Genomic DNA, 27,810 nt, shown 5'->3' on the forward strand with positions numbered 1-27,810 from the left:
AATTATAAGAAAAACTCTGCCTTAAGGCAAAAGTTAATTTTTAAAATATGAGCATCTATTGTTCTGGGTTAAATTGAGTTTACTGCAAAATAATTTATGGCTTTGGATAAGTAGTAAGTCCAGTAATAAGGATGTTGCAAAGACATGTAGAAGGATCTGAAGTGGAATAGTTAAACTTTTAGATGTAACATAACACAAATGTGAACTAAGGATATTGTTAGGCAATATAATATTTGTGAAAGCAACAGCCCCTCTCAGAGTCACACTTGGAGAGTTTCCAGTACTCTCCCAGTCTTGACTACAGAAGGAAGAGTGACGCAGAGGCCTATCCATTCCATTCCTAGCTTGGGCAGTTGCTAGTGAGTGGAAGACGATCTGTTACAAGTCAAAACTCAGCAGCAGCGTGGGAGAGATTTGAGGCCGTAGACTCAGGTTTGCTGCGTGAAAGGAGACAAAGGTAAACCACATCCAAATTTATATAAAAAAAACTCAATGGATACAGTACCAGAACGATTGCAGATGGAGGTGGGGTGTTCTGGGAGAGATGAGTTCATGGCATTGCTATGGGCTGGGTTAGTACAGAGCTGTACTAACTTGGGAGAATAAAATACAACAGAATTAATGGACATGTAACCTGCCCCTACCAGTGCTAAGTGCTTAGTACAGTGCTCTGCACACAGTAAGGGCTCAATAAATATGAATGAATGAATGAATGAATGAATGACTCCACGACCTAAGACAAGACAAGAAAGTGGCAGGGGAATTAGATAACTGATAAGATCAGTTAAGAATAGACCATAAGATCTCTGGTCTCTTCTCTATCCTGATAGTCAGTGCTCTTGCCACTAAAATCAACACCTGCCTCACTGTCTATTTTGCACTCCTGTCTCTGAATGTCCTTCACAGTTTGCTTCCTCAATTCATGCGATTGCACTTTGGAAAGCTGTCAGTGGAAATCCAGGCATGAGGGTGCGTTTATCCATCTTAAACTCATCTTCACATACTATAACACTGCCTTCTCCTCTGCTGACCAACAATATTTCTCCTTCCTCATTGGCTTCCTTGCCTACTGTCCACCCCAACAATTACAGACTTTTAACTCCCTCCTAAAACTCTGTGTCCCAACCACTGGCCCTGATCAATCAGTCAATCAGTTGTACTGATTTAGCTCTTACTATGTGCAGAGTGCAGAACTAAGAGCTTGGGAGAGTACAATACAACAAAATTAGCAGACATGTACCTTTTCCATAACAAGCTTACAACCCAGAGTGGGAGAGAGACATTAATATGAGTAAATAAGTAATTTACAATATATAATTTAAAGATGCATCCATAAGTGCTGTGGGGTTGGGGGTGGGTAGACTATTAAGTGGCCAAACGTTACAGATTGAGGTGCATAGACAACACAGAAGAGACCTGATGATCTTGAAAAATCTGAAACCACCAGATGCAAAATCACTCAAATTTCCCCTGCGGGTTTTTTGGGTCCCAAGTGGCCAACAGGTTACCTGAGATTATATTAGAGGGCTTCTGTCTTGGGGCCATAGCAGTAATGACCACCACAATTTAGTTAGCAACTTGATACTTTAATATGCAGTATGCAATCAACAGAAAGTCAGAGATTCAGCTATAGCAAAGAACACAACTGTACCCTGCTCATCCCAGGTGTAGAGTTTTCCTACTGTGAGATGATCAGTCTTGTCCGATGTACAGGTCTTTAATGATCTGGCCCAGGATAGGCATCCCTGGCTTAGAGGTCCGTTGGGCCCGGGCTATCTCTGCTTTCCCTTCGGAGAACAGAGCATAAGACAGGTCTGGATTCCTGCCCCTCTTATTCCATTTTGTTAACAATAACATCTAGCTTCTTCTGGGTATGCAACAGTTCAGTTTCTGGCATTTGTGATGATGGTGAGGTTTTCTTAATTCTCTGTTTCTTCTGTCTTCTCCAGATGATTAAGCCAGGGACTCCTCCACCCTGACAGGATGCGAAGAGCATGGTCGGGGGTCGCATCTTGTTACAAAAAAAGGTAGTTTGAAGAAGTGGGTCAGAGGTCGCATCTTGTTACAAAGAGTGTTAAGAAGGGGTCAGAGGTCACATCTTATTCAAAAGAGTTAGTTTTAAGAAATTGGTCAGGGGTCGAGTTTAGGGCAAGGTCTTTAGCTTAGCCTATTTTCCATTAACTCTCCCCAGGGACACAGCAATAACATTGCTTTGAGTAGCCCATTTTGAGGAGGAAGGAGGTGGGCTGTAAGCAAGCCTGGCAACCCTTACATAAAGGCAAATGAGAGCATATTAGGTGAATCAATAACCCAAAAACCCAAAAAACAAAAATGAGGAATAAAACAGCAAATCAATAGCCAAAAAAAAACCCAACCAGGGAATAAAATAAAATGTATTATCATTTGGTCTTCGCTTGAAGCCTATCTATCTATCTTGCTGCTATCACAGGAATAGATATGCCAAAGGGCATTAAGTTTACCTCGTTGTTTACACAAGGCGCAGACTGTACTCTTCAGGGTTCTGTGATTGAGTGATGCGTTTTGCAAGTTAATCAGGCAAGATCCTTCAAGATATTGAGAATCAATGGTACTTACTGAGCACTTACTATGGACAGAGCTCTGTACTAAGGGCTTGGAAGAGTATAATATAACAACATTAGCAGACTCATTCACAGCCCGTGATGAATTTGCAGTTCAAGATGATCCAATAAGCTGACAGCTTATATCGGCTCCTTATAGGCTGTCTTCGTAGTTTAAATTTAGAAGCATTCATTCATTCATTCGTATTCATTGAGCACTTACTGTGTGCAGAGCATTGTACTCAGCTCTTGGAAAGTACAATTTGGCAACAGATAGAGACAATCCCTACCCAACAAAAGGCTAATAGTCTAGAAGGGGGGAGACAGACAACAAAACAAAACAAGTAGACAGGCAAAAATAGCATGAAAATAAATAAATAGAATTATAGATATATACACATCTTTAATAAAATAAATAGAATAATAAATATATACATACATACGCAAGTGCTGTGGGGTGAGGAAGGGGGCAGAGCAGAGGGAGGGAGTAGGGGTGATGGGGAGAGGAGGAAGAGCAGAAGAAAAGGGGGGCTAAGTCTGGGTAGGCCTCCTGGAGGAGGTGAGCTTTCACTAGGGCTTTGAAGGGAGAAGTGAGTTAGTTTGGCAGATATGAGGAGGAAGGGCATTCCGGGACAGAGGTAGGATGTGGGCCAGGGGTCGACAGTGGGGCAGGCGAGAACAAGGCACAGTGAGGAGGTTAGCAGCAGAGGAGCGGAGTGTGTGGGATGTAGAAGGAGAGAAGGGAGGTGAGGTAGGAGGGGGCAAGGTGATGGAGAGCTTTGAAGCCAATAGTGAGGAGTCTTTGTTTCATACCAAGGTTGATAGGCAATCCCTGGAGATTTTTGAGGAGGGGGGTGACATGCCCAGAGTGTTTCTTTAGAAAGATAATCTGGGCAGCAGAGTGAAGTATAGACTGAAGTGGGGAGAGACAGGAGGTTGGGAGATTAGAATGGATGTTGATGCAGTAATCCAGCCGGGCTAGAATGATTGATTGTACTAACAATATAGCGGTTTGGATGGAGAGGAAAGGGCAGATCTTGGCGATGTTGAGAAGGTGAGACCGGCAGGTTTTGGTGTCAGATTGGATGTGTGAGGTGAATGAGAGAGCGGACTAAGGATGACACCAACGGTTCAGGGTCTAGCAGAGTGAGCGTGCACCTGGGAGTCAAAAAAGACCTGAGTTCTATTCTCGGCACTGCCACTTCTCTGCTGTGTGACATTGGATGAGTCACTTCACTTCTCCGTTCCTGTGTCCTCATCTGTGAAATGATCACAACTCTCCCTATCTTTAAAGCCCTACTAAAATCATAGTTCCTCCAAAGCATTTTCTCGAGTAAGCACTCTATAAATGCAGTTTCTTTTGCAGGCTCCGCCTCCCCCTCCCATCCCCTTCCTGCAGGGGTTCCTAAAGGTTCAGTTCTTGGTCCCCTTCTGTTCATGATCTACACTCACTCCCTTGGTGAGCTCACTTGCTCCCACAGCTTCAACTATCATCTTTACGCTGATGACACCCAAATCTACATCTCTGCCCCTGCTCTCTCTCCTTCCGTCCAGGCTCGCATCTCCTCCTGCCTTCAGGACATCTCCATCTGGATATCTGCCCGCCACCTAAAACTCAACATATCCAAGACTGAACTCTTTGTTTTCCCTCCCAAACCCTGCCCTCTCCCTGACTTTCCCATCACTGTTGATGGCACTACCATCCTTCCCGTCTCACAAGCCCGCAACCTTGGTGTCATCCTCGACTCTGCTCTCTCATTCACCCCTCACATCCAAGCCATCACAAAAACCTGCCGGTCTCAGCTCCACAACATCTCCAAGATCTGACCTTTTCTCTCCATCCAAACCACTACCCTGTTCATTCAAGCTCTCATCCTATCCCATCTGGATTACTGTATCAGCGTCCTCTCCCATCTCCCATCCTCCTGTTTCTCCCCACCTCAATCCATACTTCACGCTGCTGCCCAGATTGTCTTTGTCCAGAAACACTTTGGGCATGTTACTCCCCTCCTCAAAAATCTCCAGTGGCTACCAATCAACCTACACATAAGGCAGAAACTCCTCACCCTTGGCTTCAAGGCTGTCCATCACCTCACCCCCTCCTACCTCACTTCCCTTCTCTCCTTCTCCAGCCCAGCCCGCACCCTCCACTCCTCTGCTGCTAATCTCCTCACCGTGCCTCGTTCTCGCCTGTCCCACTGTCGACCCCTAGCCCACGTCATCCCCCTGGCCTGGAATGCCCTCCCTCCACACATTCGCCAAGCTAGCTCTCTTCCTCCCTTCAAAGCCCTACTGAGAGCTCACCTCCTCCAGGAGGCCTTCCCAGACTGAGCCCCCTCCTTCCCCTATCCACCTCCCTCGCCTTACCTCCTTCCCTTCCCCACAGCACCTGTGTATATGTATATATGTTTGTACGGATTTATTACTCTATTTATTTATTGTGCTTGTACATATTTATTCATTTTATTTTCTTCTGTTAATATGTTTTGTTTTGTTCTCTGTCTCCCCCTTCTAGACTGTGAGCCCACTGTTGGGTAGGTACCGTCTCTATATGTTGCCAACTTGTACTTCCCAAGTGCTTAGTACAGTGCTCTGCACACAGTAAGCGCTCAATAAATAGGATTGAATGAATGAATGAATGAATAAATGCCACTGGTTGTATTATCAGTCACTCAGCCAATTGTATTGACTGGGCGCTTACCATCTGCTTAGAACTGTACTAAGTGCTTGGAAGAGTAAAGTATAACAATATAACAGACACATCCCCTGCCCACAACAAGCTTACAGTCTAGAGGGGGAGACAGACATTGATATAAATAAGTAAATTAAGATTTGTACATAAGTGCTGTGGGGCTGGGAAGGGGGATGAATAAAGGGAGCTAGTTAGGGTAACACAGAAGGGACAGGGAAAAGAGGAAAGGAGGGCTTAATCAGGGAAGGCCCTTTGGAGGAGATGTATCTTCAATAAGGCTTTGAAGAGGGGGAGAGTAATTTTGTTTCAGATATGAGGAGGGAGGGCATTCCAGGCCAGAGGCAGGATGTGGGCCTGGAATTGGAATGGAGATCTCCCTGCCAAGGTAATCTCCTTGTGGGCACTCATCTACCAACTCTATTATACTGTACATTCCTAACCATTAAGAACAGTGCTTTGCTCATAGTAGAATTTCACTAAATACTCCTGATTTGTCATATGCTAACACTTGTATACCACCTTAAAGATTTCCCCCCAGATCTAACCCAACAATGTCTTCATTCAAGTATTCAGTTTCATTCCTTAGATCTTTACCCTCCTTATTTCAGGCACTCAAAACAAGCTGTAACCCTCTTCATCATCATCATCAATCGTATTTATTGAGCGCTTACTATGTGCAGAGCACTGTACTAAGCGCTTGGGAAGTACAAATTGGCAACATATAGAGACAGTCCCTACCCAACAGTGGGCTCACAGTCTAAAAGGGGGAGACAGAGAACAAAACCAAACATACTAACAAAATAAAATAAATGGAATAGATATGTACAAATAAATTAAATAAATAAATAAATAGAGTAAAAAAATATGTACAAACATATATACATATATACAGGTGCTGTGGGGAAGGGAGGGAGGTAAGATGGGGGGATGGAGGGGGGACGAGGGGGAGAGGAAGGAAGGGGCTCAGTCTGGGAAGGCCTCCTGGAGGAGGTGAGCTCTCAGCAGGGCCTTGAAGGGAGGAAGAGAGCTAGCTTGGCGGATGGGCAGAGGGAGGGCATTCCAGGCCCGGGGGATGACGTGGGCCGGGGGTCGATGGCGGGACAGGCGAGAGCGAGGTACGGTGAGGAGATCAGTGGTGGAGGAGCGGAGGGTGCGGACTGGGCTGTAGAAAGAGAGAAGGGAGGTGAGGTAGGAGGGGGCGAGGTGATGGACAGCCTTGAAGCCAAGGGTGAGGAGTTTAGTGACCTTAACCCAATGAGTCCTAAAATCCTAGGCACTAACACTAGCCCGTTGGTTTCCAGAAATGAGTCATTAAGTGCTCACCATGATTGTCTGGAGAACCCCGGTGTTTCTGGCAAAGAGAAACATTAATCTTCCTTCATCTATCTCAGTGCCAACCTCTCACCTGTGACCTGCCTCTGGCCTGGAACTCCCTCCATCCTCATATCTGACAATTACTTTCCCCCCACTTTGAAGCCTTTATTGATGACAAATCTCCTCCTAGAAGCCTTCCCTGACTAAGCCCTCCTTTCCTCTTCTCCCAATCCCTTCTGCAGCATCCTGACTTCTTCCTTTATTCATCCACCCGCCTGGCCCCTCAGCACGTATGCACATACCTGTGACTTTATTTATTTATATCAATATCTGTCTCCCCTTCTATACTGTAAGCTCATTGTGGACAGAGCTATTATAGTGTAGGGGATAGAGCATGGGCCTTGGCCTGGGAAAACTCTGCCCTGGGGCCTGTGAGTCAGATGGTCATGGGTTCTTATCCCGGCTCTGCCCCTTGACTTCTGTGTGACCTTGAACAGGTCACTTCACTTCTCTGAGCCTCAGTTACTTCATCTGTAAAATGGGGATTGGGACTGTGAGCCCCACGTGAGACAGGGATTATGTCCAACCTGATTTGGTTGTATCCTCTCAATACATAAGCTCAAAACATACGACTGACTGACTGATTCTGACTCATTTGCCCAGGTGGACCAAGGAAGGTCAAAAGGCAGGTGGGGACGGAGACCCAGGGATGATGCTTTGCAGAAGGAGGAGGGGAGGTGCACATCCATGTGGGTTACGGGAGCAGCGGCTAGGATACATGCTACATTTTGGGGCTGAAGCACATGTGCTGCTTCTATTTTTCCTGATATTTAGTATATTATTCATTCATTCATTCAATCGTATTTACTGAGTGCTTACTGTGTGCAGAGCACTGTACTAAGCACTTGGGAAGTACAAGTCGGCAACATATAGAGATGGTCCCTACTCAACAATGGGCTCACAGTCTAGAGGGGAGGCAGACAACAAAACAAAACATGTAGATAGGTGCCAAAACCATCAGAATAAATAGAATTATAGCTATATGCACATCATTAATAAAATAAAGTAGTAAATACGGACAATTAGTCATGATCTCTGAATGGTTCATTCAATCATACTTATTGAGTGCTTACTGTGTGTAGAGAACTGCACTAAGTGCTTTGGAGAGTAAAACACAACATTAAACGGTGACATTCTCTTCATAAAGCTCTTCTCAAGCCCCAAACCAAACTTATCTGAAGACCATCCACCTCCTCCTCTAGTGATCAAGTCAGCGGTATGACTGTAGGTGACAATCTTTGAGCTCTTCCTTTTCTTCATTTGACAAATTCTTTTTGAGATATAACATTAAAATATTTTCAGTCCAGTTAATAGAGATAATATTATTTCCGCTAACTCTGATTATTTTAGTCTAGTTTCAACACACTTGGGAGAATGGAAATTTTCAAGACTGACCGAAGAACTCTACCACAACTCAATTATTTCCTTATGAAAACCTGCCAGTTAATGAGCCCCGTTTTGGCAGCAGTTCTGACCAGTTATCTGGAACAATAGAGGAATTTGGAAACTTGCTTAAGCTGTTCACATCAACAATAGCTTCTGAGAAATCAAAGAAATGTGAACTAGCTAACAGGAGACCTTACACTCTTTCTTCTCAGGTGATGTGGAAGTTTAGCACAGCTTTGTGCACCTGTTGAATGTTTCTTTTTGAGGTTTAACTACACTAATATGCACAATGATTGATTTTTCCTGGGGCCTGTCTGAATTCTCCCCTGGATCTTTTCCTTTAAAATAAATCTGCAGAAATGTCCACTCCTAGCTATTCATTTCCTCTCTGGGCATCTCCCTCTCTCTAGAGGTCTCTGAAAAATACCCAGAACTGGAAAGACCTACAGGCTACTCCTGTTGTTGGTATTTCTGGGTGTCTCTTTGCACCTCTAGTTTCTGCAGTTATTGCCTGGGGCTGCCTGGAGTTATTTCCCCCTTTTCTAAGCCCAGGCCTCATTTATCTCACTGGGGACATAATTAACGGTGTGAAGCCTTTCTGCTCTCCTATGGTATTCAAATAGGAGTAGATCTTTTAGCATAAAATGCACACTTGGTATTTTGTGTAGAATAATGCATGTAACTATAATAATCATAATCACGGTGCCATGATTGTTTCAATGCCTTCTCAGAACTCAAAAAACTCTCAAAATCTATAATTTCATTAATCATAATATGGAGGAGAAAGGTGCCTGGTTTTGTGTTTCTTACTGAAATGCAGTTTGAAGGAAGGGAAAAGATTGGCTTAAAAGACAAGGAGGTCAGTTCTCTAAGGGCTCTGTGAGGAGGAGGCTGCAAAAAGTGTTTGTGGCCGGAGGGTGAGTAATGATGGCTGGGGATCAGAGAGAGATGCAAGTCTCCCCTGGCCTCCCAGATGACTGGAGCACAGTCGGTGTTATATTTGGGAGGACGACTAAATCTTTTGATACATCAGTGTTGACGTCCTTTGTCTTCTAATGGCTGCTGCAACTGTTGTTCTGATCCCTGAATGTGTGTGTGAGCAGAAGAGTGAATAACTGGGCACCTGTCAGAAGTGTGACCATGTGAAGCCCGTTGGACTGGTGACTGCAGCTTGGCCTGTTTTCTGAAAAGATATCATGTTGCTGCCCACACTGGTTTATCTGTTTCTGTGTGCTAAATTTATGTGGCCCTTCTACCATCTTCCAGTTCATCCTTGCTATACAGCACCTCCTTGAGCATCAGTGATGGTATTTAATGAATGCTGCGAGAGCCACAGCACTTAATAATGATGATGATAATAGTGATATGTGTTAGGCGCTTACTATGTGGCTGGCACTGTACTAAGCACTGGGGTTGATACAAGGTAATATAATTGGATACAAACCCTGTCCCACATGGGTCTCAGTAGCCTTCATCCTCATTTTACAGATGTGGTGGCTGATGCACAGAGAAGTGAAGTGACTTTCCCGAGGTCTCACAGCGGACAAGTTGTGAACCCAGTATTAGAACCCAGGTTCTCTGACTCCTAGGCATGTGCTCTGCCCATTAGGTCATGATGTCCACTACATCATGAACCAGCGTGATGTAGTGTGGATTGAGCTCGGGCCTGGGAATCAAAAGATCATGGGTTCTAATCCCGTGTCTGCAATTTGTCTGCTGTGTGATGTTGAGCAAGTCACTTCACTTCTCTGTGCCTCAGTTACCTCTTCTGTAAAATGGGACTGAGACTGTGAGCCTCATCAGGTGCCACATGGGGCTCAGCGTCTAAGTAGGACTAAGTAATGGTAGCATGAAGGTGACCTTTGTTTCTTTGGATTCCACCAGTTAAAACATTATTTTGCAAGCTACTTTTTTCCAATTGATTTCCCCAGGCAGGACCAGATTGGCAGGCAAGCCTGCCTGTTGAGTGTTCTCCGTGATATAATTAATGAGGAATCTGCCTGTTGAGTCTCTTGTGTCAGTGTGATGGTGGGAACAATTTGGAGGCAACAGCATTCATGGAGTCAGGACCTCTTTCCCGAACAGAAGAATAAACTCTGGGAAAAAGGCTAGTAGGTTCTCAGTTTCTCTGGTCTACTGATTCTCAGGCCCAAGTCCTTTCCCTAATTAAAACAGAAAACTCTGAGTGGTAGGGGGACTCCAGTATGCTTGTACTCTCCTAAGCACTTAGTACAGTGCTCTGCACACAGAAAGTGCTTAATAAATTTGATTGACTGACATTTTAGATGTGACTGGATGGGTGTCAGCCAAATCCCACTCACTGCTATTGGTCTCAGAGCAGAATCTGGCTCTGTCCCCAGTCCTACGGGGAGGGGAGATGGGAAGGAGTAGTTGCGTTGTCTAGGCACTTGGGATCTGTGACTTGGATATTTGCTAGTCTCCCCACCCCCAACTCCACAACATTTATGTACATTTCTTTAAGTGATACATTATAAATTATTTATTTACAGTGTCTGTCTTGCCCTCTAGACTGTAAACTCATTAATTAATTAATGATGGCATTTGTTAAGTGTTTACTATGTGCAAAGCACCATTCTAAGCGCTGAGGGGGATACAGGGTAATCAGGTTGTTCCACGTGGGGCTCACAGTCTTCATCCCCATTTTACAGGTGAGGGAACTGAGGCTCAGAGAAGCTAAGTGATTTTCCCAAGGTCACACAGCAGACATGTGGCGGAGCTGGGATTCAAACCCATGACCTCTGACTCCAAAGCCCGTGCTCTTTCCACTAAGCCATGCTGCTTCTCAAATAATGATGGCATTTATTAAGTGCTTACTATGTGCAAAGCACTGTTCTAAGTGCTGGGGAGGTTACAAGGTGATCGGGTTGTCCCACTGGGGGCTCACAGTCTTAATCCCCATTTTACAAATGAGGTAACTGAGGCACAGAGAAGTTAAGTGAGTTGCCCAAAGTCACACAGCTGACAACTGGCGGAGCTGGGATTTGAACTCATGACCTCTGACTCCAAAGCCTGGGCTCTTTCCACTGAGCCATGCTGCTTCATTATGGGTAGGGAACGTGTCCACTGATTCTGTTGCACCGTACTCTCCCAAGCCCTCAGTATAGAGTTCTGCACATAATAAGTGCTCCCAAAATACCACTGATTGATGGAGAGGAAATGCAAAACCTCACGTCAATACAAAACACCCGCTATGAGCCCTTCACAACCCGTGCCTGATCTGGCTATGGAGGAAATCCTGCCCCTTCTTCACCAGACATGCCAAATTCAGCCCCTAATATACCTGAGAGACTATTAGAGACTGGTGAGAAACAACATGGCTCAGTGGAAAGAGCCCAAGCTTGGGAGTCAGAGGATCGTGGGTTTGAATCCCGGCTCCGCCACTTGTCTGCTGTGTAACTTTGGACAAGTCACTTCACTTTTCTGGGCCTCCGTTCCCTCATCTGGAAAATGGGGATGAAGACCGTGAGCCCAACGTGGGACAACCTCATTACCCTGTATCCACCCCCCAGGGCTTAGAACAGTGCTTGGCACGTAGTAAGCGCTTAACAAATGCCATCATTATTATTAGTTGCTCTGTTTAGATGGCCAACCTTCAATGAATTCACCTAATAGATCGGTTTCACGGTACCCCAGTGATCACCCTTTCGATTGTCCAAGAATCTGTATGCTATAACAGCCGGGTCTTTGATGTGCTTCAATCAATTGATCGTATTTGCAGAGCAATCAATCAATCAATGGTATTTTTCCGTGCTTACTATGTGCACAGCCTTGCTCTAAGTGCTTTTGAGAGTACAATACAAGAGAATTAACAGACAAGTTCCCTGCCCAGGATGATCTTATAGTCAAGAGGAATATACAAAGTGCTTGGGAGAGTACAATATAACAGAGTTGGTAGAAATCTCCCTCCCCAAAACGAGCTTAGAGCCTAGAGGGAGGCACAGAAAATGATATAAATAAATAAATTATGGATATGTACCTAAGTGCTGTGGGGCTCAGGAAGGGGTGAATAACACTTTCAAATCCAATTGTAAGGGTGACACAGAAAGGCGTGGGGGAAGAGTAAATGAGGACTTTGTCAGGGAAGGCCTCTTGGAGGAGATGTGCTCTTAAATAAGGCTTGTATAAGATCTTTTCTCTTTACGATTCAGAAAATTAGGGAGGTCTGAATTTTAGTGTCTTCCAGATATGTAATATGTCCAGCCAGACCAATAAGTGCCTGAAGGGCCTCTGGAAATTTGGCACAAATCAAATACAGAAAAGAATTGGAGAGAAGGACCACTGAGATCAAACATCAGATGTCCAAACTCTGAACAGACAACAGAGGGATTTTTCAACTCTTTTGTTCCCTATAAACTGACCCCTATGCCAAGTTGTTCCATTTGCAGGCAGACCTTGTATAATGCTAACCTTGAAGACACTTCAAGAACAAACATATTTAATGAACTTTCCACTACTCATCTACAGTCCCCTTACCTATAGGAGAGACAAACCTGGGATTCGGTGTTTCAATGTTAAAATGCTTTTGGCCCAGGAATCTTTTTTTCGGCTTGTATTCTGAAATTCAGTGCACTTCTACCAATTGTAAAACGATGCACTCTGTAGGTATTGTGAAGATTTCTATAACTCTGGAGGGGCAAGATTTGACACTTGATTTAGAAAATCAAACTCTGAAAACATATTGTCAATCATGCAATTTTTAGTGCTGTTCACCACCGGGAGCAGAAAAATGGATAATCCATTTTATTATCTCACTGCGAAGGTACCACTTTCCCCACCAAGCCTAACTTTTGAATATTACATTTTTTCTCAAAGATGTCTTTGAAGATTGGATAATAATAGTATATTACTGAAACTGTGCCACTAGCATCCAGCACGGACATCTTGACCTTTTTCAACCTGAGACGGTAACATGGAGAAATGAAGAGATTCGTCATGATGCTAGGGTTTAGAAGGGAGGGGTTGGAAATTTATAGAAATCAACGCTTACATCCGATGACATCTTACAGGCTACAGCTAAAGCCGTAATTACCAGAGAAAATTTGGTTTTGACAATTCCCCACTTTAGCCTTCTCATCGCCGGTCATTTAAAACTGTGTCTTCAAGCTCCTGAAACTCTCATACTTAATAATGATGATAGTGGTGCATGTTAGGTACTGACTCTGTGCCAATCAATCTGTAGCCAAGCACTGTACAAAGCACTGGGGTAGATGCAAGACAATAGGACAGACATAGTCCCTGTCCCATATGGGACTCATGGTCCCTATTTGTCTGCCTGTCTGGTCTCCATTGGCTCCTAATATGACATTTTGTGCCATTTGTAACCAGTGGTCGCTGTGCATGTGGGTGTTCACAGAAAATATGGGGAAAAGGCATGGGGAAGAATTCCAGACAAGAAGATGCAGAGTGGCTCAGTGGAAAAGAGCCCGGGCTTTGGAGTCAGAGGTCATGGGTTCATATCCCAGCTCCGCCAATTGTCAGCCGTCTGACTCTGGTCAAGTTGCTTCACTTCTCTGTGCCTCAGTTCCCTCATCTGTAAAATGGGGATTAAGAATGTGAGCCCCCGTGGGACAATCTGAACACCTTGTAACCTCCCCAGCGCTTAGAAAAGTGCTTTGCACATAGTAAGCTCTTAATAAATGCCATTATTATTATTATTATTGTTATTATTATTATTATTATCACGTGCTTTACATGGGTTATGCAACATAACATGATGTCATAGGTGCCATTTTGTAGAAGCAAGTCCAAGTTTGGTTGATCCTAGGGGGTGACCCCAACAAAACCCCTACTCCTCTCCCAGTTTTTCCAGAGAGATTTCATTCTCTTCCAGCTTTGTATGAACTCTAGAAGCTGTGTTGGAGCCATGGAACTCAGCAGCAAGAGCTGCAGTGGAGAAAGCTCGACTTGCAATTAAAAAAAATGCATCAATGTATACAGTGTCATTGTAAGACAATGGATGGGACAGGCCAGATGAAATGTAGCAACTCTAGTGAGGGGACCACTACCCCAGACAACCCAGCTTAATGAGCAGTAATAGCAAGAGCTTGATAGAGAAGCTTCTCAGATTTGGTGAATCAATCAATCAATCACTTGTATTTACTGACTATTTACTGTGTTTAGGGCACTTTACTAAGGCTTGGGAGAGTACAACACAACAATATAACAGATACACTACTGACACACAACGAGCTTACAGTCCAGAATTGAAAATAATAATGATGGCATTTGTTATGTGCTTGGGTGGATACAAGGTGATCAGGTTGCCCCATGTGGGGCTCACATTCTTAATCCCCATTTTACAGATAAGGTAATTGAGGCACAGAGAAGTTAAGTGACTTGCTCAATGTCACACAGCTGACAAACGGCAGAGCCAGGATTGGAACCCGTGACCTCTGACTCCCAAGCCCAGGCTCTTTCCACTGAGCCATGCTGCTTCTCTTAGCAAATGGAATCAGTGAAGCAAACTAGTAGTAGCTGTAGTGTTTACTGAATATCCAGTTGGTGTTGGGTATGGACTGGCAAGCAAAACACATCACATACACACACACACACACACACAAACACACACACACCCTCGAATGAAGTGTGTTTTTCTGTCAGCTCTTTCAGCCACGCTTATTCCCTCAGATCTAAATCCTCATTTTAAGTAACATCATCTTCAAACAAAAATGTCAGCCAAATTTATCACAGGAAAGTACTATTCTATGCATTCTCAGGCATTCAGGTCCAAATTTTGCTTCGTGTGTGTGTATGTGTGTATGTGTTTTATGATATTTGTTAAGCGTTTTATACGTACAAGACACTGCACTAAGAACTGGGGTAGTTACAAGCTAATCAGGTTGGACACAGTTCCTGTCCCACATGGGACTCAGTCTTAATCCCAATTTTACAGATGTGGTAAATGACACACAGAGAAGTGAAGTGACTTTCCCAAGGTCATACAGCAGCTAAATATCAAAGCTGGGATAAGAACCCAGGTCCTTCTTACTCCCAGGTCCGTGGTATATAAACTAGGCCACGCTGATTCTCATTTTGGTCTGTGACTGAGGCAGCTATAATTCAAGGACTCCCTGAATATGGTATATAATAAAATATCTTTATCTTTTCTCCAGTGATGTCAATAGAAGTAAATTTCTAATTGCCCGAGCTTCTGCTTTGACTCTCACACAGGCCTGGTTCCACACTTCCCGTCTTCAGAAATGGTCATTTTTCAAAGATGCATCTATCTCTTGCAAACTGACAAGTCTCGTATCCCAAGAAATAGTTACTCAAACCATCTATCTCTAATGCCAAGGGGAATTCAAAGTTCTTTCATTCAGATACTTCTGCTTCATTGAAATAGATTTTTGAATATTAAGATATTGATGAAACCAGATAATGCAATTTGATTTTAATGCAACTTAGCAGTCTGGGAAACTGTGACCGCAATAACAAAGAAAATTATTCTCAAGAACAGGTTGGGAGAAGGCATACACTTTGTGTGCTAAAGATGAAACAGGCTCCAGGCTGCTGTCATTGTTCATTCTCCATGGAAATGAAGTGGCTAATAAATGAAAAGAATGTCTGGTGAATGGAACAAAGGGAAGAAAGGAAGAAATTAGAAAATTAAAATCAACTGAGAAGAATAAATTAAGAAAATAAATCTGAATCTTAAAACCGAGGAGAGACTGGCAGCAAGAAGAATAGGGAAGTAAAAAAATCTAATGCAGTTGTCAGAAAGGAATGCTTTGTTTCAAAACTTCATTAAAATTACAAATTCATTATAAGGAAAACCTAAATGTGTATTGCAAAGGAGAGATAGCTTTGTTTTTCTTCCAGCATTACTCAGTGCTTTACATCATCACTCCTGAATTATAGTGTTCTGCTTTACTTGAACTCTTACCCGTGTAATACATTCAATGCCAGAATACAACAAAATGACAAAATCACATTTACTCTTCCATGTATAAAATTAAAACATTATTTAGTTTAATCAAACATAAGTAGAAACGTGGGTAGCTTCTATTTTTTTCTTTTTTTTTTAAATTCCACTTTCCAGTGACTTACTTTCAGAGACTTCCCTGGGTATCTGCCCCTCGTCCCCCTCTCCATCCCCCCCATCTTACCTCCTTCCCTTCCCCACAGCACCTGTATATCTGTATATATGTTTGTACATATTTATTACTCTATTTATTTTACTTGTACATATCTATTCTATTTATTTTATTTTGTTAATATGTTTGGTTTTGTTCTCTGTCTCCCCCTTCTAGACTGTGAGCCAGCTGTTGGGTAGGGACTGCCTATATGTTGCCAACTTGTACTTCCCAAGCACTTAGTACAGTGCTCTGCACACAGTAAGTGCTCTATAAATGCGATTGATTGATTGATTGATTGATTGTGTGAACTTCTGGATCTTCTCTACATGATCCTCTGGGATTCTACACACCCACAGAAACCATGATTCCAACTGACAGTTCTGATAGCTGGAAAAAGACCCAGGCATCTTACTACCCCCATTCGGAAACAGTGAGGCTGTTGAATGCCGGAGCATTTTTAATGACTAGTGAATTTGTTCAGGGTAGAGCAGAGCTGAGTAGTAGATTCATTCGTTTGTCAACTATTCTTACAGAGCCCTGGGTTAAACAACCTAAATCTGGAAATAGTTGTGCAATGCTGATACTTTGGGAAAATTTTAACATTCAGCAGTCAGCATGCAAAGTCCTTGGACTCCTCCTACCAGAACTCATATGCTGATGACGACACTCAGTTCAGCACACAGGCAGATAGATGGCTGATTCGCAGAATCTCTGTGGATTGACAATTTGTCTGAAGACCGAAGTCATAAACTGCAACCGGTTCTCCTACCACAGGATTTACCTGACAGTGGTTTTTCCCCATGTATGAATGTATCCAGAGAAATACATTCCCTAATTTTGCTGTTGTGCTTTATCGAAAATGCATAGTGAGAAAGGGAATAAAAAATGGAATCATGAGGGCTACATTATTTTTTGGAAGACTAGCAGATTGTGGCACCAATAGATTGTCTTGTCTGATGCTGTCGAGTCATTTTTGATACATAGTGACTCCATGGACAAATAATAATAATAACAATAATAGCATTTATTAAGTGCTTACTATGTGCAAAGAACTGTTCTTAGCGCTGGGGAGGTTACAAGGCTCACAGTCTTAATCCCCATTTTCCAGATGAGGTAACTGAGGTCCAGAGAAGTTAAGTGACTTGCCCAAAGTCACACAGCTGACAAGTGGCGGAGCAGGGATTTGAACCCATGACCTCAGACTCCAAAGCCGGTGCTTTTTCCACTGAGCCATGCTGCTTCTCACATCTGTCCCAGAATGCTCCACCTCCATCTGCAATTATCCTGATAGTGTATCCATAGAGCTTTCTTGGTAACAATGCAGAATTGGTTTACCATCGCCTTCTTCCATGCAGTAAACTTGAGTCTCTGACCTCGACTCTCTTCCGTGCCACTGCTACCCAGCACAGGTGAGTTTTGACTTATAGCAGATCGCTTTCCACTCGCTAGCCACTGCCCAAGCTAGGAATGGAATGGGTTGGCCTCTGCTTGGCTCTCCCTCCCATAGCCGAGACTGGTAGAGGACTGGAAACTCTCCAGGTGTGATCCTGAGAGGGGACCACTAGATTACCCCACTGATAAACATCTTGGTTCATAGTGGTGAAACCTTGACCGACCCCAGCCTCTGTAATTGCCATATTGAGGAGTTCAACCAGTTCTACCTGCAAGTGATTCTGAACAAGAGGCAAAACAGAATCACAAATCAGTCAGTGCTATTTATTGAGCACATACAGTGTGCAGATCACTATATTAATCGCTGGGGAGAGTACAGGTCCATAGAGTTGATAGATATGTTCCCTGCCCTTAGTGAGCTTATGGTCTAGAGGATAATGGGATTCTGAAACACACTCAGAATATAAGCATTAATCAGTGCTCATTACAATTCAATTCAATCGTACTTATTGAGCGCTTACTGTGTGCAGAGCACTGTACTAAGCACTTGGGGGAGTACAATACAAGGCTAAATAGACACATTCCTTGCTAACAATGAGTTCACATCTCGCCTTTGCAGGGTCAGGCTTGTGAAGAAAATGGAGGCAGTAAGATACCCCAAACAATGAAAGTGATTTGAAATGGGGTGACCATGAACCGAAGTTAATAAGAAAAGCAAAACCTCATAGAATGTGCTATTGCTCTGGACATTTGTGAGTCAGCAGAGGACAGATCAGCAACAGTGTGGCTCGGTGGAAAGAGCCCGGGCTTTGGAGTCAGAGGTCGTGGGTTCAAATCCCGGCCCCACCACTTGTCAGCTGTGTGACTTCGGGCAAAGTCACTGAACTTCTCTGGGCCTCAGTTACCTCATCTGTAAAATGGTGATAAAGACTGTGAGCCCCACGTGGGACAAACTGATAACCTTGTAACCTCCCCATGCTGCTGCCTGGATTATCTTTGTCCAGAAACGCTCTGGGCATATTACTCCCCTCCTCAAAAATCTCCAGTGGCTACCAATCAATCTGCACATCAGGCAGAAACTCCTCACCCTGGGCTTCAAGGCTGTCCATCCCCTCGCCCCCTTCTACCTCACCTCCCTTCTCTCCTTCTACTGCCCAGCCCGCACCCTCCGCTCCTCCACCGCTAATCTCCTCACCGTACCTCGTTCTCGCCTGTCCTGCCATCGACCCCCGGCCCACGTCATCCCCGGGGCCTGGAATGCCCTCCCTCTGCCCATCTGCCAAGCTAGCTCTCTTCCTCCCTTCAAGGCCCTGCTGAGAGCTCACCTCCTCCAGGAGGCCTTCCCAGACTGAGCCCCTTCCTCCCTCTCCCCCTTGTCCCCCTCTCCATCCCCCCATCTTACCTCCTTCCCTTCCCCACAGCACCTGTATATATGTATATATGTTTGTACATATTTATTACTCTATTTATTTATTTATTTATTTTACTTGTACATATCTATTCTATTTATTTTATTTTGTTAGTATGTTTGGTTTTGTTCTCTGTCTCCCCCCTTTTAGACTGTGAGCCCACTGTTGGGTAGGGCCTGTCTCTATATGTTGCCAATTTGTACTTCCCAAGCACTTAGTACAGTGCTCTGCACATAGTAAGTGCTCAATAAATACGATTGATGATGATGATGATGATGCTTAGAACAGTGCTTTGCACATATTAAGCACTTAATAAATGCCATCATTATTATTATTATATCAGCTTTATTTTCTTCCCTGGTTAATCCTTCTTCACCCCAACTCCCTCTCCCTTCTGCATTGTCTATTCATTCATGCAATCATATTTATTGAGCACTTACTATGTGCAGAACACTGTACTAAGTGCTTGGGAAGTACAAGTTGGCAACATATAGAGACGGTCCATACCCAACAGTGGGCTCACAGTCTGCACTTGAGTCTCTAACCTTTAAACATTTGGTAGTCACCCTGCCATCAGCCCTGCAGTACTCATGTACATCAATCAATCAATCAATCGTATTTATTGAGCGCTTACTGTGTGCAGAGCACTGTACTAAGTGCTTGGGAAGTACAAGATGGCAACATATAGAGACAGTCCCTACCCAACAGTGGGTCACAGTCTAGAAACATATCTGTAAATAATTTCCTTATATAAATATCTGTCTGCCCCTCTAAACTCTAAGCTCACTGTGGGCAGGGAACATACCTACCTACCAACTATGTTGTATTGTACTCTCCCAAACATTTAGCGTAGTGCTCTGAACAGAGTAAATGGTCAGTAAATATCTTTGATAGTGTGGAGAAATCAGAAACAGGATGGCTGTCTTACATGTTGCCAACTTGTACTTCCCAAGCACTTAGTACAGTGCTCTGCACACAGTAAGTGCTCAATAAATACGATTGAATGAATGAATGAATAAAAGCAGAGGTTTTGGAAACTCATGACTCCAGGAGGTGTAATTAAGCAGCACCAAGCACTATGGGTAGCAAATGCAAGCTTAGCAAGCGCTACTTTTTCCAGAAACAGAATGTAATAGAAATATTCCATCACTTATTGACCTTATCCCTATTTACATATAAGAATAAAGCAACGACAGTATCATCTGCAAAGCAAAATGACAGCAATATACTGGATAGTTGAAAGCACGCCAATTATGATGATTTGCCTGGCCTAGTGGAAAGAGCATTGATCAGGGTGACAGAGGACCTGCATCCAGCATTTAGAACAGTGTTTGTCACATAGTAAGCACTTTACAAATACCAAATACCGTTATTGTTATTCTGATCCCGGATCAGTCACTTTAATTTCTCTATGCTTCAGTTACCTTTTCTGCAAAATGGGGATTAAGAGCAGCATAACATAGAGGCTAAAATACGGGCCTAGGAGTCAAAAGGTCATGGGTTCTATTGCCAACTCCACCACTTGTCTGCCGTGGGAACTTGGGCAAGTCACTTTACTTCTTTGTGCCTCAGTTCCCTCACCTGTAAAATGGGGATAAAGACTGTGAGCCCTCTGTGGGACAGGGACTGTGTCCAACCCGATTATCTTGTATCCACCCCAGTGCTTAGACCAGTGTCTGGTACTTAGAGCTTAACAAATATCATCTAGAAGCAGCGTGGCTTAGTGGAAAGAGTGCGGGCTTGGGAGTCAGAGGATGTGAGTTCTAATCTTGTCTCCAACACCTGTCTGCTGTGTGACCTTGGGTAAGTCACTTAACTTTTCAGTCCCTCAGTTACTTCATCTGTAAAATGGGAATTAAGACTGTGAGCCCCATGTGGGACAACCTGATTACTGCGTGTCTGCCCCAGCACTTAGAACAGTGCTTGGCATTTAGTAAGCACTTAACAAATACCATAATTATTATTATATTCATTCATTCATTCATTCAATCGTATTTATTGAGCACTTACTGTGTGCAGAGCACACACTAAGCGCTTGGGAAGTACAACTTGGCAACATACAGAGATGGTCCCTACACAACAGTGGGCTCACAGTCTAGAAGGGGGAGACAGACAACAAAACAAAACATATTAACAAAATAAAATAAATAGAATGAATATGTACAAGTAAAATAAATAGAGTAATAAATATGTGCAAACATATATACAGGTGCTGTGGGGAAGGGAAGGAGGTAGGGCGGGGGGATGGGGCGGAGGGGAGGAAAAAAGGGGCTCAGTCTGGGAAGTCCTCCTGGAGGAGGTGAGCTCTCAGTAGGGCTTTGAAGGGAGGAAGAGAACTAGCTTGGCAGAAGTGTGGAGGGAGGGCATTCCAGGCCAGGGGGAGGACATGGGCCGGGGGCCAACAGTGGGACAGGCGAGAATGAGGTACAGTGAAGAGGTTAGCGGCAGAGGAGTGGAGGGTGCAGGCTGGGCTGTAGAAGGAGAGAAGGGAGGTGAGGTAGGAGGAGGCAAGGTGATGGACAGCCTTGAAGCTGAGAGTGAGGAGTTTTTGCCTGATGCGTAGGTTGATTGGTAGCCACTGGAGATTTTTGAGGAGGGGAGTAACATGCCCAGAGCATTTCTGCCCAAAGATGATCCAGACAGCAGCGTGAAGTATAGATTGAAGTGGGGAGAGACAGATCAGAGAGGAGGCTGATGCAGTAATCCAGTCGGGATAGGATGAGAGATTGAACGAGCAGGGTAGCGGTTTGGATGGAAACGAAAGGGCAGATCTTGGTGATGTTGCGGAGGTGAGATCGGCAGGTTTTGGTGACAGATTGGATGTGAGGGATGAATGAAAGAGCGGAGTCGAGGATGACACCAAGGTTGCGGGCTTGTGAGACGGGAAGGATGGTAGTGCCATCAACAGTGATGGGAAAGTCAGGGAGAGGGCAGGGTTTGGGAGGGAAGAAAAGGAGTTCAGTCTTGGACATATAGTTCAGTCTATAGAGAAACAACATGCTGTAGTGGCTAGAGCACGGTCCTGAGAGTCAGAAGGTCATGAGTCAGAAGGTCATGGGTTCTAATACTGGCTCGGCCACTTGTCTGCATTGTGATGTGGGGTAAATCACTTCACTTACCTGGGCCTCAGTTACCTCATCTGTAAAATGGGGATTGAGATTGTGAGCCCCATGTGGAACAGGGACTGTGTCCAACCCGATTTGCTTGTATCCCCCCCCCCCCAATGCTTAGTACAGTGTCTGGCACATAGTAAGCATTTAACAAATATAATAATAATAATAATAATAATAATAATAATAATAATAATACTTGAGTCCTATGTGGGACAGGAACTGTGTCCAACATGATTAACTTGTATCTATCTATTCAGTGTTTAGTACAGTGTGTAGCCTATAGCAAGGGCTTAAAAAACATCATTAAAAAAAAGGTTTGGCAACTCTCTCTTAATTCCTTTTCATTTCATGCATAATGACATCAGACATTTTAAGCCCCTCTTCTCGTTAATCAGAGCTGAAAGTAGATTTTTAAAATGTTTTACTGGTAGACCCATATGACGTAGACCCTTATGCCCACTGACCATCTCTATATGTCACCAACTTGTACCTCCAAAGCAATTAGTACAGTTCTCTGCACACAGTAGGCACTCAATAAATATGATTGGCTGAAGGAATGAATATGTTAGGGATGTCGCCCTGTATTTTGGAAAAGATTCCTGTGTTATAACCGTGTTAGGGTGATGTTCTAGGTGCCATATTCTGGAATTGTACTATGATTCCGGAATAGTTCCCTGGTGGAGGGTCCCTGAACCCCTTCTCTCTTCCCCCAGCTTGTTTCAGAGCCTTTGTGTTTCTGTTGTACTCTTTTGGGTGCTTAGTCCAGTCCTCCCCAAAGTTCACTTCTAAAAAGCTAAAAATGAACAATCAGGTGCTGCCAACTGGAACACAGCCAATCACAGAGGTGGATGGGAAAGGAAGGACTAGGGAGGGAAGTTTGCAAGGGGAAGCCTTGGGCTAATTTGAGGGATGATCCTGGCAAAGGAGAGCATGGGGAGAAGGTCGGAGACCTGATCCTGTAGCAGCAGGTCACAGGAGAAAGGGGTTATGAAAGAAGGATCCCTAAAGAGATGAATGTAAACTAATTTCTAGACTGTAAGCTCATTGTGGGCAGGGAATGCGTCTGTTTTTTGTTATACTGTATTCTCTCAAGCATTTGGTATAGTGATCTATACACAGTAAGTGCTCACTAAATACAATTGACTAAGGTATGAGATTCCTACCTTGGAGGAGGAAAAATGATAATGAGAACAAGTAACAGATCTGTGCTGGTATCTGAAAATCCTGAGGGAAGGATTCAGAGGGGATGAAACTGGATTGTGATGATGATGAGGCTGATGGCATTTATTGAGCACTTGCTATGTGCAAAGCACTGTTCTAAGTGCTGGGAAGGTTACAAGGTGATCAGGCCATCCCACGGGGGGCTCGCAGTCTTTGTCCCCATTGTACAGATAAGGTAACTGAGGCACAGAGAAGCTAAGTGACTTGCCCAAAGTCACACAGCTGACATTTGGCAGAGCCAGGATTTGAACCCATGACCTCTGACTCCAAAGCCCAGGCTCTTTAACCCTCAAGAAATACCACTGATTGACTGACTGGAACTCGTAGACCATGACGCCCACAGGAAAATTGAAAATGTCTCACCAAATGGGGAAAAAGTGGTACAGGGAAAGACATTTTGGCTGCAAATTGTGTTCTACTTGTTACCAAATTAATGCATCAGTGGCCCTTGTCATTCCTCTATTAAAAACCTATTAGAAGCCCTACGTGTTGTTTCTGCCTGTGGTGTGGTCTCAGTAGTTGTAGCCAGGATGCTCGGTAAACAGGGAAGCAGTATGGCTCAGTGGAAAGAGCCCGGGCTTTGGAGTCAGAGGTCATGGGTTCAAATCCTGACTCCACCACTTAGCTGTGTGACTTTGGGCTTGTCACTTCACTTCTCTGTGCCTCAGTTACCTCACCTGTAAAATGGAGATGAAGACTGTGAGCCCCCCGTGGGAAAAGCTGTTCACTTTGTTACCTCCCCAGTGCTTAGAACAGTGCTTTGCACACAGTAAGTGTTTAATAAATGCTATTATTATTATTATTTATCCATGGAGTCACTATGGATCAAAAATGACTCGAAAGCATCAGATAAGACAATCTATTTGTGCCATAATCTGCTAGTCTTCCAAAAGATAATGTAGCCATCATTATTATTATTATTAAACAGGGAAGTGGGGAGAGGAAACTCTTTCATCTCCAGCTTCTTTTAACCACCTCCATGAAGCTAGACTTCAAATGATCCTTAGCTATTCAGAGCTATGTTTACTGGAAGGGCAAAAAATAATGCTAGTGGAAAGGGGGTCCAGGGATGGAGTTCACGAGGAAGAGAGCGAGGGTGGAATCAAAGAATATTAGCCACCAGCGTTCTCTTAAGTGACACCAGGAGCTGTTTCACCAGGGATTTAGGACTGAGGGTAGCCAAAACTGTCATGGCACACTTTGCTCAAAGTGGATATTGCCGATAATGTTCTCAACATGACTTAGGTAAATTTGTGACCTTCTGTCTTCTTGCCTGGGGGCGTGTAGTGTCAAACAGACAGACTGGCAATGTTTAACCTCTTGAGACGGTATTTTGCTTTAACTGTGCACTGGCCTTCCTGGAATCTTTCTGCTGTTGTTCCCAGTAGACAAAGCCTACAGTAAATTATGAATCAGGGACAAATCACAAATAACATACATTAAGTAAGAGTTTGGGCCAATTCCAAATCAGAATTATTATTATTATTTGTTTTTTTACTGTTTTTTTACCAGCTTCCACTGAGCTGTCTGTTCAGTTTTTGGATGAAGATTCTCTCAGGTGAAAGTCAGGGTGATGAGGGAAGTAAGTCTACTTTGAGAAAGTCAGACCCTGAACCTACCTATTGAGATGCACTGCCGTTAGGACGATGTTGGACTGTGTCCAATGTAATTATCTTGTATCTGCCCCAGGGCTTACTACAGTGCCTGGCACGTAGTAAGCACTTTAAACAAATGCCATTAAGGCAATGCATATTGAAAAATATCGTTGTCTCCATTACATAGAAAAAATAAACTGGAAGTATGATAAGAAGCCCTCATGCTTTACTGCAATTAAGATGTTGCAAAATTCTGCTAGAAAGCTTCCCTTCAGGTTCAGCCAAGCATTTGGGGGGACTGGATGGCCAGAGCTGTCAATCTGTAGCTGTTTGAACACGGTGGTTTCACTACATATAGAAATGGGTAAGGTGGCTTGAGACATGACATAAATGCACCAGGGATGATTTTAAAACAGTATTGGAAAATGGCTTACAGAAACTGATGGAGGAGCTATTTGGCTATTGAGGGTGAATAAGAAAAGGTCTCCCAGTTCCTAATGGGGCCTCTTAAATCAGAGGTCTTCTCCCATATGGAGGTGCTGGAAATAGAGGAAATCAGGAAATCCTCCCTCTTAACAATCTACCTCCTGGAGCCAACACAGCTGGATGCTTATTGAACAGTTCTTCCATTTTCTCTGTATTTCTATGGTGTTTATCTGTGTCAAGCACTAGGAATTCAAGGTCCAGGTGTGATTCAGACAGGCAGCTTTAGAATCCATCGAATAATCCATCTTTTATTTCATCACTCAAAGTAAGAAAACTTACAAAGTACGTGAACCATAATAATAATAATTATTATGGTATTTGTTAAGTGCTTACTGTGTGACAAGCACTGTTCTAAGCACTGGGGTAGATACAGTGCAATCAAATTGTCCCACATGGGGCTCACACCTTTTACAGGTGTGTAAAACCCCCATTTTACAGATGAGATAACTGAGGCTCAGAGCAGTGAAGTGACTTGTCCAAAGTCACACAGCAGTCAAGTGGCAGAGGCGGGATTAGAACCCACATCCTGTGACTCTTTCCACTCAGCCACGCTGCTTCTCAAATGTAAATGTTATTAAATTACATAAGATTACATAAAATGTACCTCTGCCCTACCTCCTTCCCCTCCCCACAGCACTTGTATATATTTGTACAGATTTATTACTCTATTCATTTTACTTGTACATATTTACTATTCTATGCATTTTGTTAATGATGTGCATGTAGCTATAATTCTATTTGTTCTAACAATTTTGACACCTGTCTACATGTTTTGTTTTGTTGTTTGTCTCCCCCTTCTAGACTGTGAGCCCGCTGTTGGGTAAGGACCGTCACTATATGTTGCCGACTTGTACTCCCCAAGTGCTTAGTACAGTGCTCTGCATACAGTAAGCACTCAATAAATATGATTGAAAGAATGAACCTGGGAGAGTGCAATACGGTTAATAAACACAAACCCTTCCCTCAAGGAGCTTATCTTTCTGATTTAATTATACACTGTCTCACCCCACCCCACCAAAAAACCAAAAAAAACCCAAAATCAAAAATGCACCTTCCGTTCATGGAAGAAATCACATTTTCTACACAACTCATTTTACTATTATAAGGGTAAAAATCCCAAAAGACTGATTGATGGGGCACCGCTCCCTCTCCCTTGACATCTGACACACCAGTTTCACCTTCAAAGCCCTACTAAAGTCATATCTCCTAAGCATTTAATCAATCGATCAATGGTATTTATTGAGTGCTTGCTTTGTGAAGACCACTGTATTGTTTGGGAAAGTACAACACAGTAGCGTTCGTAGATGTGCTCCCTGTTCCCAAGCAACAGTGAGAAGCAGTGGGGCCTTGTGGAAAGAACACAGGCTCGGGAGGCAGAGGACTTGGTTCTAATCCCAGCTCTGTCAAGCTTGCTGTGTGACCTTGGCCAAGTCATTTAACTTCTCTGTGCCTCAGTTCCCCTGTTCTCTCTCCTACTTAGACTGTGAGCCTCCTATGGGTCAGGGACTGTGAACATTGTAATCAACTTGTATCTACCCCCATGCTTAGAACAGTGTTTGACACATAATAAGCCCTTAAGAAATACCATAAAAAATAAGCTTATTATCTAAGGGGAAGACAGAAATAAAATAGAAAGATATGTACATAAGTGCCTTGGGGCTGGGTGAGAATTGAAATGCCTTAACTGTTACACAGCCAAGAGCATAGTCATTGTAGATGGGAGGGTAAATAGGGAAAAAAAAAAGAGGGGAAGGCATATTAGAGGAAGGCCTTTGGAAGGAGATGCATTTTCTTTTTGGGGGGCTGGGTTTGAAGTTGGGGAAGAAGGTGGGGAGGATGTTGGACTGCCAGATATGAAGGGAAAGGGAGGACATAGGCAATAATTAACCTCAAGATAGACAAGATAGAGGTACCAAGAGTATACTGGCATCATAGGAGGGGAATGTGCAGATAGGGTTGTAGTAGGACATCAGCAAGATACAGTAAGAGAGGATGAGCTAGTTAGTGCTTTACACATGATGTTAAGGAGTTTGTTTGCCATGGAGGTGGCTGGGCAAACATTGGTAGTTTTTGAGGAGTGAGGAGAAGTATTTTGAATTTTTTTTTCAGAAAAAATAGAGGAGCATCATAGCCTAGTAGATACAGCAAGGGCCTGGATGTCACAAGGACCTGGGTTCTAGCCCTGGCTGTGCTTCTTGTCTGCTGTGTGACCTAGGGCAAGTCACCTAACTTCCCTGTGCCTCAGTTATCTCATCTTTAAAATGGGGATTAAGACTGTGTGACCCCAGGTGGGACAGGAACTGCATCCAACCTGATTACCTTGTATCTATCCCAGCATTTAGAAGAGTGTCTGCAACATAGTAAATGTTTAACAAATACCATTAAAAAGTGATCCAGGCAGCAGAATGGAGTATTGTCTGAAGAGAGGAGGGACAGAAGAGAGGTAGTTTAGTGAGGAGGTTACCAG

General features: G+C 43.6%; 2 non-coding genes across 2 annotated transcripts; one reads left to right on the plus strand and one right to left on the minus strand.

The window, feature by feature from the left end:
• The first annotated feature begins 248 nt into the window (after positions 1-248).
• Positions 249-386, plus strand: LOC119934634. Its single transcript, XR_005452989.1, has one exon. It is a non-coding gene; the product is annotated as a small nucleolar RNA SNORA7 (small nucleolar RNA).
• Positions 387-17,546: 17,160 nt separating this feature from the next.
• Positions 17,547-17,684, minus strand: LOC119937094. Its single transcript, XR_005453922.1, has one exon. It is a non-coding gene; the product is annotated as a small nucleolar RNA SNORA7 (small nucleolar RNA).
• Between the last annotated feature and the right edge of the window lie 10,126 nt (positions 17,685-27,810).

This window comes from Tachyglossus aculeatus, chromosome 1, assembly GCF_015852505.1.
Source record: "Tachyglossus aculeatus isolate mTacAcu1 chromosome 1, mTacAcu1.pri, whole genome shotgun sequence".
Lineage (NCBI taxonomy): Eukaryota > Metazoa > Chordata > Mammalia > Monotremata > Tachyglossidae > Tachyglossus > Tachyglossus aculeatus.